Genomic DNA, 17,039 nt, shown 5'->3' on the forward strand with positions numbered 1-17,039 from the left:
CGATCTGAAAAGATGCACTCTTCCCAGACTTGGTGAAAATCAGGGTCCGTGGGGTATAATTCCTTGCATTGTTCGAAACCAATGACTTGTACTGACATAATCATCAGAAGGTTGTTCTTCCGACTAAGAGCGTCAGCCACCTTGTTCAGGGTACCAGATTGATGGCGAAGCGAAAAGGTGTACTCTTGCAAGAAGCTGACCCACTTGGCATGACGAGCAGTCAACTTCTTTTGACTATTCAGATACTTTAATGCCTCATGGTCCGTGTACAAGACAAATTCCTTATAGATGAGATAATGTCTCCAATAACGAAGGGCTTGTACCACGACATAAAACTCAACATCGTAAGTGGAATACTGGCACCTGGCCTGAGTCAGTTTCTCACTAAAGAAGGCAACGGGTCTACGATTCTGACTCAAGACTGTGCCAGTTCCCACTTTGGAGGCATCGCACTCAACCTCAAAAACGGCACTAAAATCAGGGAGGGCTAAAACAGGAGCACTGGTCATTTTTTCTTTGATGGTCGTAAAGGCTTTTTTGGCCGCGGGCGTCCAATGAAAGCTAGTACCCTTTAGGCACTCCGTGATGGGTGCCATGAGGGTGCTAAGATTTCTCACAAAACGTCGGTAAAAAGTGGCTAACCCATGGAAGCTACGAATCTCTCCTATAGTCTTTGGGGTAGGCCAATCGACAATCGCGAGGACTTTTGCGGGGTCGGCCTTGACTCCATCGGATGACACAATAAAACCTAAGAACACGACACTGGACGTTATAAACTCACACTTTTTTGCATTGGCATACAATTTTTCCTTCCTCAAAATTTCTAAGACTTGACGCAGGTGACTCAAATGATCGGACAATGACGAACTATAAATCAAAATATCGTCAAAGTAGACAACAACAAACTTCCCAATACACGGACGCAAGACTTGGGTCATCATGTTCATGAAGGTACTTGGCGCATTAGATAACCCAAACGGCATGACTAACCACTTGTACAATCCATCACGTGTCTTGAATGTCGTTTTCCACTCATCCCCTTCCCGTATATGAATCTGGTTATACCCGCTTTTTAAATCTATTTTAGAGAAAATGGAGGCACCGGATAACATATCAAACATATCGTCTAAATGGGGAATGGAAAAACGGTATTTGACTGTGATGCGATTGATTGTGTGACTATCCACACACATGCGCATGGACCCATCTTTCTTAGGAGTGAGTAAGGCGGGTACTGCACAAGGGCTAACACTCTCGCGAATGAAACCCTTTTGCAGTAATTCCTGAACCTGTCTTAATAACTCGGTATGCTCGGAGGGGTTCATGCGATATGCAGGAAGGTTGGGTAGACTCGACCCTGGCACAAAATCAATGGCATGTTGGACTACCCTTGTCGAAGGTAATCCATCAGGTAGGTCATCCGACATAATGTCGCGGAACTCCTCTAGAAGAGGGGCAACGTCCGCGGGAATGGACACTGATGAACTCATCACGGGCTTTGCCACTAGGGCATAACAATAGCCATCTTCCTGACAATGGTTCAAAAAAAAGCCGGTACGAGAGGCCTGCTAGTCTGGGGACTCACTCAGGTTTGTCCACGGTGGGAAAGCCGGTCTCCTTGATAGGTAGAAGGACTATCTTATGACCATTAAAGATAAAAGAGTATGTGTTCTTACGGCCATCGTGAGTTGTCTGGCGATCAAACTGCCAGGGACGTCCCAAAAGGATGTGGCACGCGTGCATAGGGGCTACATCACACCACACCTCATCGTGGTAGTGTTCCCCCATGGAAAACCGGACTAGGCATCGCTGAGTGATGGGAACCTCGTTTCCTTTCTTGAACCAGGCCATCTTATAGGGTTGGGACTGTTAAAATATTATGTCTCTTTTAACTGTAAACTGAAATACCCATCAGGGGTATTTCAGTCCTTTTACTCAATAGGTGTCAGCCACCCTAATGGGCTAACATTTTTACTTTTTCTTTTTTTATTTACTTTTGCTTTTTACACTTTTTTTCTTTTTGACTGTTGTGATAGGGACAACTCCATATAGTTGTTGGAGCTGCCCCACCAGTCACAAATGTGACCGTTGGGTGCAGCTCCAACAGTCATATTGAGCTGCACCTGTGGCTTCTTTTTGCATTATAAATAGGCCTTAGTGGCCCTTGTAAACATATCCTTTTTTGTGAGTGCATATGCAATAACAATGCTTTTGTAAAGCCCCTCTTGGGAACTTATGAATTGAAGTTCATTTTGTTTCATGCTTTTGTGCATGTGTATCCGTGCCTTCGTGCACTTGTGAGTGTTCTCCTTTGTGCCTTTGTGCACTCTTTGTATTTCTTGTATTGTGGTGTTACACACAATCTCTTTTTGTAGAGATTTTCACATGGTATCAGAGCAAGGTTGTTTGGAGAAAGAAATTGGTGTGATTCTTCTCAATATCAAGTGCCTCGAAAAACGTGCCTTCAACTTTTTGGTGATTGGAGTGGAGGCGTTTCTTCATTCAATATTTTAGAAGATTACTACAACAAGAAAAAGATTTAAAATCTTATTGTGGTACGTATTCTTTTCTTTCTTATTTCTTCTCTAATGGGTGAGAAAGACTCCCATTTTTCTCTTGGTTTCAAGCTAAATGGCTCAAATTATCATGTGTGGGCCGGAAATATGAAAGCTCACATCAAAGGGAAAGGGCTTTGGGGTTACATTCAAGGCTCGATTCCGGAACCCGAGCCTAAAATTACTTTGGTTAAAGAAGGGGAAATCAAAATCCTTGAGGGAGATGAAAGAACTAATGCTCTTGAGGAATATAGTAGGAAACATGAGGAATGGGAAATGAAGAATTTCAAGATCTTGTCTTGGATTTTCTCTTCCGTTGAGACAAGAATTAATGTAAACATTATAAAGTTTAAAAAAGCTTCTCAAGCGTGGGAGTATCTTGAGAAGATGTATACTTCTAGGGACTTGTCCCATAAGTATTATCTTCAAAAGAGAGCGTTAACTCTTGTTCAAGGTGATATGTCTATAAGAGAGTATTTTGCGGAACTCTCTTCAATTTGGGATGAGCTTGCCATGCTTGAACCCAAGTGGAGTGGAGAAGCCATAGAGCTTCGTCATAAGCAATTAGAAGAAGACCAATTCTTCAATTTTTTGAATGGGCTAAGGCCCGAGTTTGAGCAAATAAGATCTTCTCTCCTATCCTCTTTTACCTCTCCTTCTCTTGAAGATGTCTTAACTAAATTAAGTAGAGAGGAAACCCGTATGGGCATTAGCAAGCAAAATCCTAGTGTGCTTGCAATGTCCACAAATCAAGAAGAATGTGATGGTGTTAATGCCGTTTCTAGACCCGGTAACAATTTAAGAACATATAGACCTCCTCATTTTAAGAATCAAAATAAGGTAATCAAGGAGGAATAAGAGATTATAGCAAAATCTCGTGTCACTTTTGCAAAGAACCGGGTCATATCAAACCGGTTTGCCCAAAATGGAAGAAACTTCTAGCAATGGCAACTACATCTCAACCATCCAAAGAGGAATCTTCAAAAGAAGCTCTATCTCTCAATCAAATTGTGGAGGCTCTTCAACCTCTTCTAAAGCGAGTTATTTTCGGTGCCGCCGTATCCACCTCTTCTCCTCCAGGTAAAACTTCTTGGCTCTTAGATTCGGGTGCATCCTTTCATATGACCCCAAACATTTTATCTCTTTCCGAGTATTCTAAAAATGTGTCACCTTCTTTTGTTTCGATCGCGGATGGTACTTCTCTAGAAATTAAGGAAATTGGAAATTTTAAAACCCAAAACTTCTTTATTCCAAAAATTAGACTTATACCAAAATTAAATTTAAACTTGCTTTCGTTTCTCAACTCACGGACCTTGGGTGTAACATTCAATTCTCATCTAATAAATGTTTAATACAGGATCACCGGTCCGGGAGATTGATTGGGGAAGGCTCTAGGAAAGGAGACTTGTACTATGTGGACTTTCTTCAAATTCCTAAAAACACCTTTTGTAATGTGGCCCAACATAAAGACATAAATGTTTGGCACAAGAGACTTGGTCATCCCAACATTACCAAGTTATCCTATCTACATTTTGTTAAAGATCTTTGTAAAAATACATTCTCTTGTAATGATTGTATTCTTGGAAAAATGAGAAGTATACCTTTTGAACCAAGAACTATGTTTAGTACTAAACCTTTTGAAATTATTCACTCGGATGTTTGGGGACCAGCACCTGTCATATCCAAAGGTGGTTTTGCTTACTATGTGATTTTTGTGGATGATTTCTCACGATATTGTTGGATACATTTTCTCAAACATAAGCATGAAGTTTTTTCATGTTTTAAAACATATCATATGATAATTAAAAATCAATTTAATAGTAATTTAAAGATATTTAGGACCGATTCCGGAGGTGAATATCTCTCTAATGAGTTTAAGAAATATCTTGAGGATTGTGGCATTGTCTACCAAAGATTGTGTCCTAAGACCCCACAACAAAATGGTTTGGCCGAAAGAAAGCATAGGCATATCATTGAAACCACTAGAACCCTTCTCATTTCCAAAAATATTCCTAAAAATTTTTGGGCCGAAGCGGCTCTTGCTTCCGTCTATCTTATCAACCGACTTCCATCCAAAAATTTAGATAAAATTTCTCCCTTTGAGATTCTATATGAAAAAGAACCTGATTATAATAGGTTGAGAGTTTTTGGTTGTAAGTGCTTTGTTCTTACCGATAAAAATGATAAACTCTCACCAAAAGCCATTCCTTGTGCTTTCCTTGGCTATTCGGAAACTCAAAAAGGATTTCGATGTTATGACTCTAAGAATGATAAATTATATGTTTCAAGGAATGTAACTTTTTTGAAAAATGATAGTGGTTTTGAAAAAAATGAATCTCATTTAGAAAATGCCGATTACTCCTTTCTTTTTGACCTTTTATCTAAGGATGATGATATCTCTAATGATGATGAATCAACATATAATAGTGAAAATGAAATGGTTGTGATGAACAATAACTCTAACCCTTCTACCCCTCCAGAAGAAAATGTATCTAGAGAACCCATCACTTATTCGCATAGAGATAGAAGCACCTTTAGGAGTGCTATTGAACTATATAGTGAACCTAGTGAGACTATTTCCACTCATGATTCTCATCCTAGGAGAACTGAAAGAACTAGAAGGACTCCCTCTAGATTCGTATCTTTTGATTCTTCCTCTCCGAAATATCGAGCTTGTTTGAGTGTCATTCACTCTTATTTTGAACCAAAAAATTTTGGAGAAGCCAAACAATGTACTGAATGGAGAGAAGCCATGGAGAGTGAACTCAAAGCTCTTAAAAAAGCTAACACTTGGGAATTTCAATCTCTTCCCAATGGCAAGAAAACTATAGGATGTCGATGGGTGTTCAAGGTCAAGACTAAGAGTGATGGTTCTCTTGAAAGGTATAAGGCTTGTCTTGTAGCTAAAGGGTACAGTCAAAAATATGGGATTGACTATGAAGAGACATTTGCTCCAGTAGCTCGTATGGTTACTGTCAGATGTCTTATCACCATTGCTTCAATTCGAAAATGAAATATTTACCAAATAGATGTCAAAAATGTCTTTTTAAATGGAGATCTTAATGAAGAAGTTTACATGGATGCTCCACCTGGTATGGAAATCCCTAAAAATAAAGTTCTTCGTCTTCGTAAAGCTCTTTATGGACTGAAACAAGCACCCAAGGTTTGGCACGATAGGTTTAACAATGTAATGACTGAAAATGGTTTCACTTCATGCTATACTGACACTGCATTGTTTGTTAAGAAATCTGATGCGGGGATTGTTATATTATTGTTATATGTTGATGATATGTTAATAACAGGTGATGATATCAAACAGTGTTTTAAAACTCGCCGAGTCAACTCATTGACTCGGCTGACTCGGCTCGGCCCTCCAGCGAGTCAACCCGGCAAGGCAAACTCGGTTTGCCAAAACTCGGGCTTGACTCGGGCTGACTCGGCTTGACTCGGGCTGACTCGGCTTGACTCGGGCGAGTTTTGGGATGTTTGAAATTTGTTTTTTGAGTTTCAAATTACAGTTTCGAAATATATAAGTACATATATTTTAACAAGGGTTACCCCCAGATTTTGTATAAAAAAGAAAATAAAAATCATTTAAAGATAAAAAAGCATTTAAATCCATAGAATAAAATCGCCATGTTGATCGAACTACTGTTCACCTGTGTTATCAACTTATTCTAGCAAAATATTTTAAAGAAATGATTCTCACTATATATGGAGCGTCAACTGTGCCTATGGGAAGTCACATTTAGGTTTCATCATCCATTTGTTATGTGAACAAGCATTGTACATATTCAAATACTAGTAGTCTTTTTATATTTGTGCCATTAATATATTTCTTGCATAGTTTTATACATGAGAAAATTGCTTATTTATGTTGATATTGGGCATTTTGTAAACTTTCAATATGCACATATATCCCTATTTTACATTTATGGATTTGTTAGAGAGGGAATTAAAACTTTTAAAACAAGCTAGCATATATGATTGGCCATTTTAAGAACCTTAGGTAGTAGCAGACTGAACTCATGGTGACCAAATCCTCTAATTCAAGTCATGAATTAGTCAAAGTGCTTGTATAGATATCAAATTCAATTATTCAAGTGAACTTCTATAGCTCTTTGCGGTTGTTTTTATATTCTTACAGACATTTAGAGACTATGTTTACTCAAAAACATGGTTTCAGACAAATTATATATTGTTTTTCTTTTAAAATCAAAAGTTAACAAAACCCGATCCGAGTCACCGAGTTGACCCGCCGAGTCACGAGTCAATAAAGAACGAGTCGAGTTCCGAGTCACGGGTTTTAAAACCTTGATATCAAAGGAATCAAGAGCATTAAATCTATTTTGACTTCAAAATTTGAAATGTCAGACTTAGGATTTCTGACATATTTTTTGAGAATTGAGGTTGCCTATTCTCAGAGAGGCTATTTTTTGTCTCAAACTAAACTTGCTTGTGAGATTCTTGATAGATCAAGAATCACAGATGACAAGGTCTGCGAAACTCCTGAAATAGTAGGTTCGAAGATGAAGATTGATGATGGGATTCTCTTAAAAGATCTCACACCTTACCGGCAACTGGTTGGATCCCTAACGTATCTCAGCATTACCAGGCCTGATATTTCTCATGCAGTACATGTTGCTAGTCAATTTCAACATGCACCTACTACCGTCCATATGAGCGTCATCCTTCGCATCATCAGATACATAAAGGGTACAGCAAACAAGGGAGTATTTCTATCTTCTACGGCTGAATTAAGTTTAATTGCTTATACTGACTCTGATTGGAGAGGTGACAAATAACCGTCACTCCACCACTGGTTTCTGTATTTTTTTAGGTGAATCATTAATCTCTTGGAGATGCAAGAAGCAGCAAAAAGTATCGCTTTCATCCACCGAAGCTGAGTATAGAGTCATGGCATCTACTACCATGGAGATTGTTTGGATTCGCAACTTGTTGGAAGATATGAATATTCAAGTTCAAGGGCCCACAAAATTATGTTGTGATAATAAAAGTGCAATCTACATTGCCAAAAATCACACATTTCATGAGCGTACGAAGCATATCGAGATGGACTGTCACTATGTTCGTGAAGAATATTTAAGAAAAACCATTGACCTTCCTTATGTTACATCAGAATATCAACTGGCAGAGTTCTTCACCAAGGCGCTGTGTTCTCCAAGATTTAACTTCCTTCTTGGCAAACTTTCGGTCGTAACACCCTAAGTTTGAGGGGGAGTGTTAAAATATTATGTCTCTTTTAACTGTAAACTGAAATACCCATCAGGGGTATTTCAGTCCTTTTACTCAATAGGTGTCAGTCACCCTAATGGGCTAACATTTTTACTTTTTCTTTTTTTATTTACTTTTGCTTTTTACACTTTTTTTCTTTTTGACTGTTGTGAAAGGGACAGCTCCATATAGCTGTTGGAGCTGCCCCAACAGTCACAAATGTGATTGTTGGGTGCAGCTCCAACAGTCATATTGAGTTGCACCTGTGGCTTCTTTTTGCATTATAAATAGGCCTTAGTGGCCCTTGTAAACATATCCTTTTTTGTGAGTGCATATGCAATAACAATGCTTTTGTAAAGCCCCTCTTGGGAACTTATGAATTGAAGTTCATTTTGTTTCATGCTTTTGTGCATGTGTATCCGTGCCTTCGTGCACTTGTGAGTGTTCTCCTTTGTGCCTTTGTGCACTCTTTGTATTTCTTGTATTGTGGTGTTACACACAATCTCTTTTTGTAGAGATTTTCACAGGGACAACTTCTCGGTGTTGAGTTTCAAGGTAGAAACCACACTCTCAGACACCATGTTCTCGCATGCTCCAGTGTCAATGATAACATCACAAGTGTGACCCTCACAGTTGCATCGGGTCCTAAAAATGTTATTCCTTAACCATTTCGATGGGGCCGGTTCTCGGGGTGTGGTCAACACATGACGGATGGACAACAAACTTTCGACATTACCGTCAAACTCTATAACTTCCCTCTCATCCTCGTCTTCAACTAATGACTTGTTGTCACTATCACTATCACTCGCAGATGCGGACTCAACAATTCCTTCAACAAGATGGGTGTTCTTGCTCACGGTGGGACACTTAGATGCGACATGCCCTAACTCCTGACATCTAAAACAATGAAGGTCGACTCACTAGGTTTGGCTTTGGACCGGGTGTGGAAAGTTGGGCCTGACTGGTCAGGTTTGCTAAAGTCTGCTCTAGGCTTTGAATCACTAGGGGAGCTTGCTCCCCTGGTTGGGAAACCCGACTTAGGTCGACTGGTGGGTTCACTACGGGAAGTCCTATATTCTTGCCTCCTTTTCAGCTTGTCCTCGATATTCATGACGTAACTGCTGGCATGATCTAATGTCTCAACTGTGATACGACTAAAATCATCAGAGATAGCAGAACGGAGACCCAAAATGTACCTCGTGACCTGCTGACGGGTTGTTTCCTCGATCTGCACACGCAGGGAAAGACGATGGAACTCCGCAGTGTACTCTGTTACAGTTCGGGAGCCTTGGCGGAGGGTCAGGTATTCCTTGTAGGCTCGCTCGCCGTGATCCGAAGGCACGAATTTTGACTGCATCAATCTTTGCATTTCCTCCCATGACTGTACGCGCTCTAATCCCTGCCGCTCACTCGATCGTTGTAGTTCCACCCACCATGTTTGTGCTAGGCCTCTCAATTGAGTAGACGCTAGCGAGACACGACGATGTTCAGCGACGATGTGATAGTCGAAGAAGAACTGCACGGCATAAGACCAGTCGAAGAACTGCTTCGCGTCGAATCGCCCCGCAAACTCCGGAAGATCCAGTTTCACCCCGTAAGTGGAGGAGTGTTCTGGTGCTCTCTGTTGTCGCGGCTCCACCATTCCTACAGGATGCTCGTTCCAGAAGATGTCGTCGTCCCATACTGCTTCATTGTTCGTAGTGCGGTACTGCTCGCCGGGATGTTGGTGTTGTCAAACTCTACCGATGAGGGGTCAGCGGTCAGGGCGCACCGGTTCTTGCTGACATTGCCTCGGTCTGGCTTGCCCGTGGACGGGCACCATCTGCGGCCGGTATTGGGGTACTGGGATGACGAGAAGTCCAAGATAGGGTGGAGGGTTCGGATGGGGTTCGGGTTCCTGGCGGGTAGGGTTGATATAATATGGTTGTGGGTTAGGAATATGGTGTTGGGTCGGGTGTTGTAGTAAGTTCTGGGTCAGGGTTGGGTGGACAGGTGGGTTTGGGTTTGGGTACAGGGTCTGGTGGTTATCTTGATGGGTTGCCTCGCCCGATGGGATATGGATCGGGCCCATTCCTACACTACTCGTCGGACCCAGATATGGATGGGTTGGATCGAGGTTCGAGTTATGGGGATAAGAGGCTTGGTTTGAACTCGATCCCTGATCCATAAGATTATGGGTCTGGTTTTGACCCGACTCAAATCCAAACTAGAGCTCCGTCCGGGTCCGATATGGGTCTGGGTCAACATGGGGTCTATTTTGAGGGTCAAAATGAATAGGTTGGATCTGGTTCGGGACAGCCCGCGAACCGGAACCAACTAGGTAGGTCGGGTAAAGGGTTTCTAGACCCAGACCCGCCCCCTGAGACCCAAGGGCTGGTCCCAACGAAACAGGCTTGTGCCCTGTTGTAGCAAAAACTGGATCGGTTCCTCTTGGGTCTGGCCCAATCAAAAGGGGCTCGCCGACTCCCGCCCGTAGGGGTGCGACCACGGAGCCTCCCCGTGTGGGGTCGGGAGGGAAAGGTGAGTCCCTCCCGAGCTGGGCTGACAAAACCGGGCCTGCAGCAGGGTCCAGCGTGACGCTGGGCCCCTGCCGACTCAGCTCGACCTGCGACGCAGCCCGCGTGAAGCCCTGCCACGAGCCGGGGCCTGCAGGTGGACCCAGCGCAACGCTGGGGCCATGCAGGTTCGGGTTGACCTGCGGCGCAGTCGCAGTTACACATGGCCACGAGCCCTGGCCTGCAGGTGGACCCAGCGTACTACTGGGGCCCTGCAGGCTCGGCCCCACCTGCGATACTAACGCAGGTGCTCGCTGCCTGGGATGAGGTACCATTACTAGGGAGTCGTTGTTCGCTGAGATCCCCTGGTGTTGTTGAAAGGTGCTCGGGTCAGGCATGGACGCTGGAACTGGTGGGAAGGCAGCGATACGTCCCTGTTGTATGAGCGTCGGCTGATAGGGTTCTGCAGCATGGGGACTCAAACTTGCGGACGCACCATCAGCGAGGTCTGTGTCTGGTACTGCGCACGGTCCCTTGTGTGACTTGAAGGCTGTCATGCGATCATCCAACCCATCCACCGTTTCGACAGGCCGGCGATATCCCGACTCATGCGCAGCATATTCTCCTGGATTTTCGTCAACACGTCCATTACGCGCAGCATTGGATCTTCGCTGCCCGCCTCCTCACGCGCATCGCCTCGTACCGGATCGGTCCCCGTCTCAAGAGCCATCTCGTTGATGAAGGTGGACACCGGCTTTGATACCACTTTGATGCAGTCCACGTCGGAGGAGGAATGAAAACAGATGCCCACCGTGAATCAGTGTGGCCCAAACTCTTTATTATTCTCAATAAGTTTCAATAATCAATGGGGAAAACAATCAATAGTAAAGAATTGAAGGAAACAGAATGCAAGAAATAAGGAATAAGCAAAAGTGCAGAAAAGAAATGACGGCTAAAGCTTTTCCAAACAGTCTGCCCACGCAACCCTAGGAGTGGGCCTTTTAAAGGTTATTTACTGGACCCGGGTCGCGGGTCCAGGCTTGGATCCGAACCGCGATTCGGGTCAACTTCCATTTGTTGCTGGTTCTGTGACGTGCGAACTCCACCACGCCTGGAGTAGGTGCGCAGAGGTACCTCTCTGCGTCGCGGATCCGTACCTGCAAAGGGGTCATACACGTGAAGTCGCTCATCTGTCCTTTGTGGCGGATCGGGTGGCACGATGGGCCCAATCGGGTCCTGCCCTGCATCAGGTACCAAAGCCATGAAGAAGGAGATTAGAGAAGACTTGTGAAGGTGAATCAAACTTCATACTAGTTTGCATTGAAGCTTGTGCAAAGGGTTGTTGACGTCGTCATCGTCCGTACGATCGTGTTGCTTTGGTGCATCTGAAGGTTTGGGTTGGTAGTTCCTGATTTTAGATGTTTATAGAATCAAGAATCACCATCATCTGTCCTTTGTGGCGGATCGGGTGGCACGATGGGCCCAATCGGGTCCTGCCCTGCATCAGGTACCAAAGCCATGAAGAAGGAGATTAGAGAAGACTTGTGAAGGTGAATCAAACTTCATACTGGTTTGAATTGAAGCTTGTGCAAAGGGTTGTTGACGTCATCATCGTCCGTACGATCTTGTTGCTTTGGTGCATCTGAAGGTTTGGGTTGGTAGTTTCTGATTTTAGATGTTTATAGAATCAAGAATCACCATCATCGGCCTTGATTTGGATTTCTGGGAGATTTTACAAGCATTTTTTCTGAGTTACGGTTTCTTGGACTGTTTTGATTTTCTAAGCATATCAATCACATCGATGGGTTTTAAACCCTGTGGTTAGACTCTTTTGTATTGTTTTTGTGTTGGAAATTTCCTAGAAGTGGTCTGATGCAAGTATTTGTTATATTGGGTAATATTTATTGACTCTTTTGGAAGTCTCTCTTTGGCGGTAACTAGTTTTTTCATACACTAGTTACACTGTTTTCAGTTCAGGGCATCGATCTTGGCTGCAGATCAGTGATTAGATATCATTACTTTCACCCGTGTGCAAGAAAATTCTGTTGTACTTGTGATTTGCAGTATTGGGTGTCAATCTAATGTGTCTTGTATATTTTGGTAGCTGTTCAATAGGTGTTTGAAGGTTTTGGATGCTTAGTCGTGCGATTAGAGGTCTTGCTGCTATCTTTTTGTGTTGCTCTTAGAAGAATCTCTATAGTCGGACAGATTATTACTTTTCTTGGTAGTCTTTTTTGTTTGGTTGCTACTATATTGTCAATCTTACAGGAAATATTCTTGGGTGTGAAGAATATTTGGGCTTGTTGTATGCATCCGTGTGGTGATTCCTTGAGATCTATTGTGGGTTATATGCTACAGTAGTAGTTCTTGAGTGTGGAGCTTGTTTTTTATCAGATACCCTGTTATGGAACCCATTGGGTTCTATTTTTCTGTTATGGATTTGTATTGTATGCAGGTTGGACCGTAGTTTGGGGTTTGTGTGAGTCATGGAGAATGAGAAGATTCAAATTGTTCCAGTAAAGTTGAATAGAACTAATTATGCATATTGAGCTGATTTTCTGGAAGTAGTAATTGCGGGGAAAGGTTTGGGAGGTTACTTGGATTGTTCAAAGTCAAAACCCAAGGTCTCTCGTGAGGGCTTTGATAAGTCTATAAAGGAATGGGTTATAAACAATGCAAAAATCAAGGCATGGATTCTTAGGTTCGTAGAACAGAGAATTGTCATGAATATTTCCAAATTTCGTGAGGCAAAAGAAACTTGGGTGTATCTCTGGCAAGTCTATAGACAAGAGAATTGGGCAAGACATTATCAACTCACTCCAGAGTTGAGATTCGAGAAGTATGTGCCAAGAAAACAAATGCATTGAAGAATTTATTTTGATATGTAGAGAAACTGGGATGCTCTTGCTCTTATGGAGGGTGTGCGAAAAGTGTACTAAGTGTGTCCTGTCAGAGGCTTCTTGATTAGCACAAGGAGAATGACAGAGTTATTGAGTTCCTTATGGCTATTAGACCACAGTATGATGGAACAAGAAGCGATATTTTGCATCACTCCCACTTACCATCTCTAACTCAGGTCATTGCACAATTTTCCTATAACGGTTGGGTTACATCAAGGATCCCAAATATTTGACACAGTCATCCACTGGTATTTCTTGCTCACCAAGCTTCACTACACTCCCATCACCACTTCGTTGCTTACTAAACCGACATTCCATATATTATGTCTTACTCTTATTCAACTTAAAACCTCTTGCTTCCAATGTTTGTCTCCATAATTCTAAATTAGCATTAACCCCAGCTCTAGACTCATCAATCAAAACAATATCATCAGCAAACAACATACACCATGGCACATTTTCTTGAATTGATCTCGTAAGCTCATCCATCACTATAGCAAATAGGAAAGGGCTTAATGCAGATCTTTGATGTAACCCAACCGTTATAGTAAAATTGGTTGTCACCCCTCCACAAGTGCGGACATTGGTTACTACTCCTTCGTACATATCTTTGATTATACTAATGTACTTGAGAGAAACACCTTTCTTCATCATTGTCCACCAGATAACATCCCTAGGTACTCTATCGTATGCCTTCTCCAAATCAATAAAAACCATATGCAAATCTTTGTTCCTCTCTCTAAATCTCTCAATAAGTTGTCTAAGAAGATGTATAGCTTTTATAGCTGATCTTCCAGGCATAAAACCAAATTGATTCTCCGATATCATGACAACCTTCCTCAACCTATACTCAATCACCCTCTACCAAAGTTTCATAGTATGACTCATGAGTTTTATACCACGATAGTTTGTGCAATCTTGTATATCACATTTATTCTTATATAGAGGCACCAAAGTACTCTTCCTCCACTCATTAGGCATCTTATTTGTCCGCCAAATCTTGTTAAAAAGATTTGTCAACCATTCTAAACCTTTCTCACCCAAGCATTTCCAAGCCTCGATAGGTATACCATCTGAGCCAACGGCCCTTCTTGATTTCATTTTCTTCAAAGCCTCTGCAATTTCTTTATTTTAAATCTTGCGCATGAAGTCACGATTCATCTCAAGAAAAGGAACGGAGAAGTCTCCAAGATCCTGAGCATGACTTCCATTAAATAGCTTATCAAAATAATATTTCCATCTCTCCTTAATCTCCTCATCTTTGACTAAAACCCTTTGCATTTCATCTTTGATACATCTAATGATACCCAGATCCCTTGATTTCATATCTCTCATCTTTGCAAACCTATAAATATCCTTCTCGCCCTCTTTGGTATCCAATTTGTCATAAACCTCCTTATATACATTATCCATCGCGTTTCGAACTACTTTTTTTGCTTACTTCTTTGTTATCATATACTTCTTCAAATTCCCATTATCACGACTCTTAGATTTCTATAACACTCTCTTTTAACCTTAATAGCTAATTTGACATCCTCGTTCCACCATGATGTATCCTTACATAGCGGTGCACCGCCTTTAGACTCACCCAATACCTCCTTAGTCACCTTTCTCATGTCACCCGCTATCTTATTCCACATTGATTTTGAATCCTCCTCGAGACACCAATCAGTTTCCTTAACTACCTGCTCTACAAATATTCCTTGTTTAGCTCCTTTCAGTGCCCACCACTTAATTATAGGATCTATCCTATGTCTATCCCTTTTGCGGCATTTTCTAATTCTAAGATCTAAAATTAAGACTCTATGTTGTGTAGCTACACTTTCTCCCAGTATAACCTTACAATCGATGCAACAACCCCTATCTCTCTTTCTAAGTAGGAAAAAATCTATCTGACTCATATTAACCCCACTTTTAAATGTTACTAGGTGAGACTCCCTCTTCCTAAACCAAGTGTTTGCTAAGATCATATCATAGGACAAACCAAAATCTAAAATCCTTTCTCCACTTTCGTTTTTTTCTCCTATACCATAGCCTCCATGGATACTCTCAAATCCATCCCTACTAATGCCTACATGTCCATTCAGGTCACCGCCGATAAAAAGTTTTTCTCCATAAGATATCCCTTGTACTACTCCATCTAAATCTTCCCAAAATTGACGCTTAATGGAATCATCTAAACCTACTTGAGGTGCATAAACACTAATAATATTAATAATATTTGTACCTAATACTAATTTAATAAGTAAAATCCTATCACCCTTCCTACGGACCTCAACTACATTATCTATAAACTCACGACTAATAACAATTCCTACTCCGTTCCTATTCCTATTTATTCTTGTATATCGAATCTTATATCCCTAAGGTTCTATCACTTTTGCTTTCTCACCTACCTATTTGGTCTTTTGTAGACATAAAATATCAATATTTTTCCTACACATAACATCCACTAACTCTACCAACTTACCAGTTAAAGACCCTATGTTCCAAGTGGCTAACCTAATTTTATGGTCTTGAACTATCTTCTTTACCCCCCACTCGTCCAACAAAGTGAGGGAACCCTTGCCTATTTGACACCACACACCCGGGCGCCGGTGTGACGCGTCACTTCTGGGCGACGACCTAGCAACCCTTGCCCATTTATCACTGCCTCCGGGCCTATAGAGTACAGCGCGTCGCTCAGTAGGGAACGCCCCAATGAAATTCTCATATTGGTTCATATTCATAGGGTGTGACTAAGTTTTTATGTTGGCTATCACTGGCCTACCACAACCCTCCTCCTTTATCCGCAACCCTCCTCCTTTATCCGAAATTCTCATATTGGTTCATAATTTACGCATTATAATAAAAAAAATTCAAACAAATAACAAAAAATACAGTTATCACACTCCTCGCATGCCTCATCTTCCTCTCCCATACTGGGTACTCAACATGAGTACATTATGACTATCCACTACGACTAAGGAGCTTTCAGTCGTACCCGCCAAATTCATCTCAAACTGAAGCAGTTTGGAATGCAAAGCTTCGAACATGGACAGCGCATCGAAATTGGACAAGGTGGTATAGAAAACATTAAACTCAGACCATAGTCCATTGAGGTCCTATTGTATCCTTCTCATTAAGGTATTTCATGATTGACATAGAGACCTTTTTAAGATTTTGAAATTCCTTCCTCAAAAACATAGTTTTTTTGTCTCTAAAACCTATGAGTATGTCTGCACAAGCCTAACTCATAGCTTCATGGTTGTGAAATCATCAGGAATACTCACTAAGACCTCCTGTGATAAAGTGAAAAGCAACCAGTGCTTGATCATGTTTCATCCAGTAAACATAATCTGGATTTCGAACATGTACTGTAGTGACGATAGCCCCTTTTTCATGCTTTTCTTTGCATAAAATGAATTTTGGTGGGATCTTAACCCACCCATCCAGGTGTCCAGAAAGATCTCGGCTTCAGATGAAAGGATTTATTTATCTTTTTCAAGTAATAAAGTTTGAGGTTGTCAATTTTTCAGAAACTAGCTTATTAAGAAAGCTAGCTGAGAGGACCGAAGAAGAGGAGGAATCCATAACAGATAAGATGCAAAGGAAATAGACAAAAAAAATCTGAAGGGTTGTTGTTGTATAAAAGAATAGGCAAAAAATTTAATCGCAAATCTGTCTGCATTTTTTTTTGCAGATCAAATACAGTTACGAAAAATATGTATTGCTAGCAGCAGATATGGAAAACAACAGGAAGAGATGAAGTTACAAAAGAAGAAAAGAAAGGGTATAACTTAAATCCAAGAAAGTCTTAATTAAAAGTAGGATCAGATCTGAATCAGATCTAGGTTAGAAACAAATGAGGAATG

At 41.5% G+C, this 17,039-nt stretch overlaps 1 protein-coding gene across 4 annotated transcripts in view; it reads right to left on the reverse strand.

Moving 5' to 3' along the window:
* The window catches only part of LOC149846940 (uncharacterized), a 71,764-nt gene that overhangs the window by 35,304 nt on the left and 19,421 nt on the right, over positions 1-17,039 (reverse strand). The window lies entirely within an intron of this gene.

The sequence above is a fragment of the Nuphar pumila genome, chromosome 2 (genome assembly GCF_984573655.1).
Source record: "Nuphar pumila chromosome 2, dmNupPumi1.hap1.1, whole genome shotgun sequence".
Taxonomy (NCBI): domain Eukaryota; kingdom Viridiplantae; phylum Streptophyta; class Magnoliopsida; order Nymphaeales; family Nymphaeaceae; genus Nuphar; species Nuphar pumila.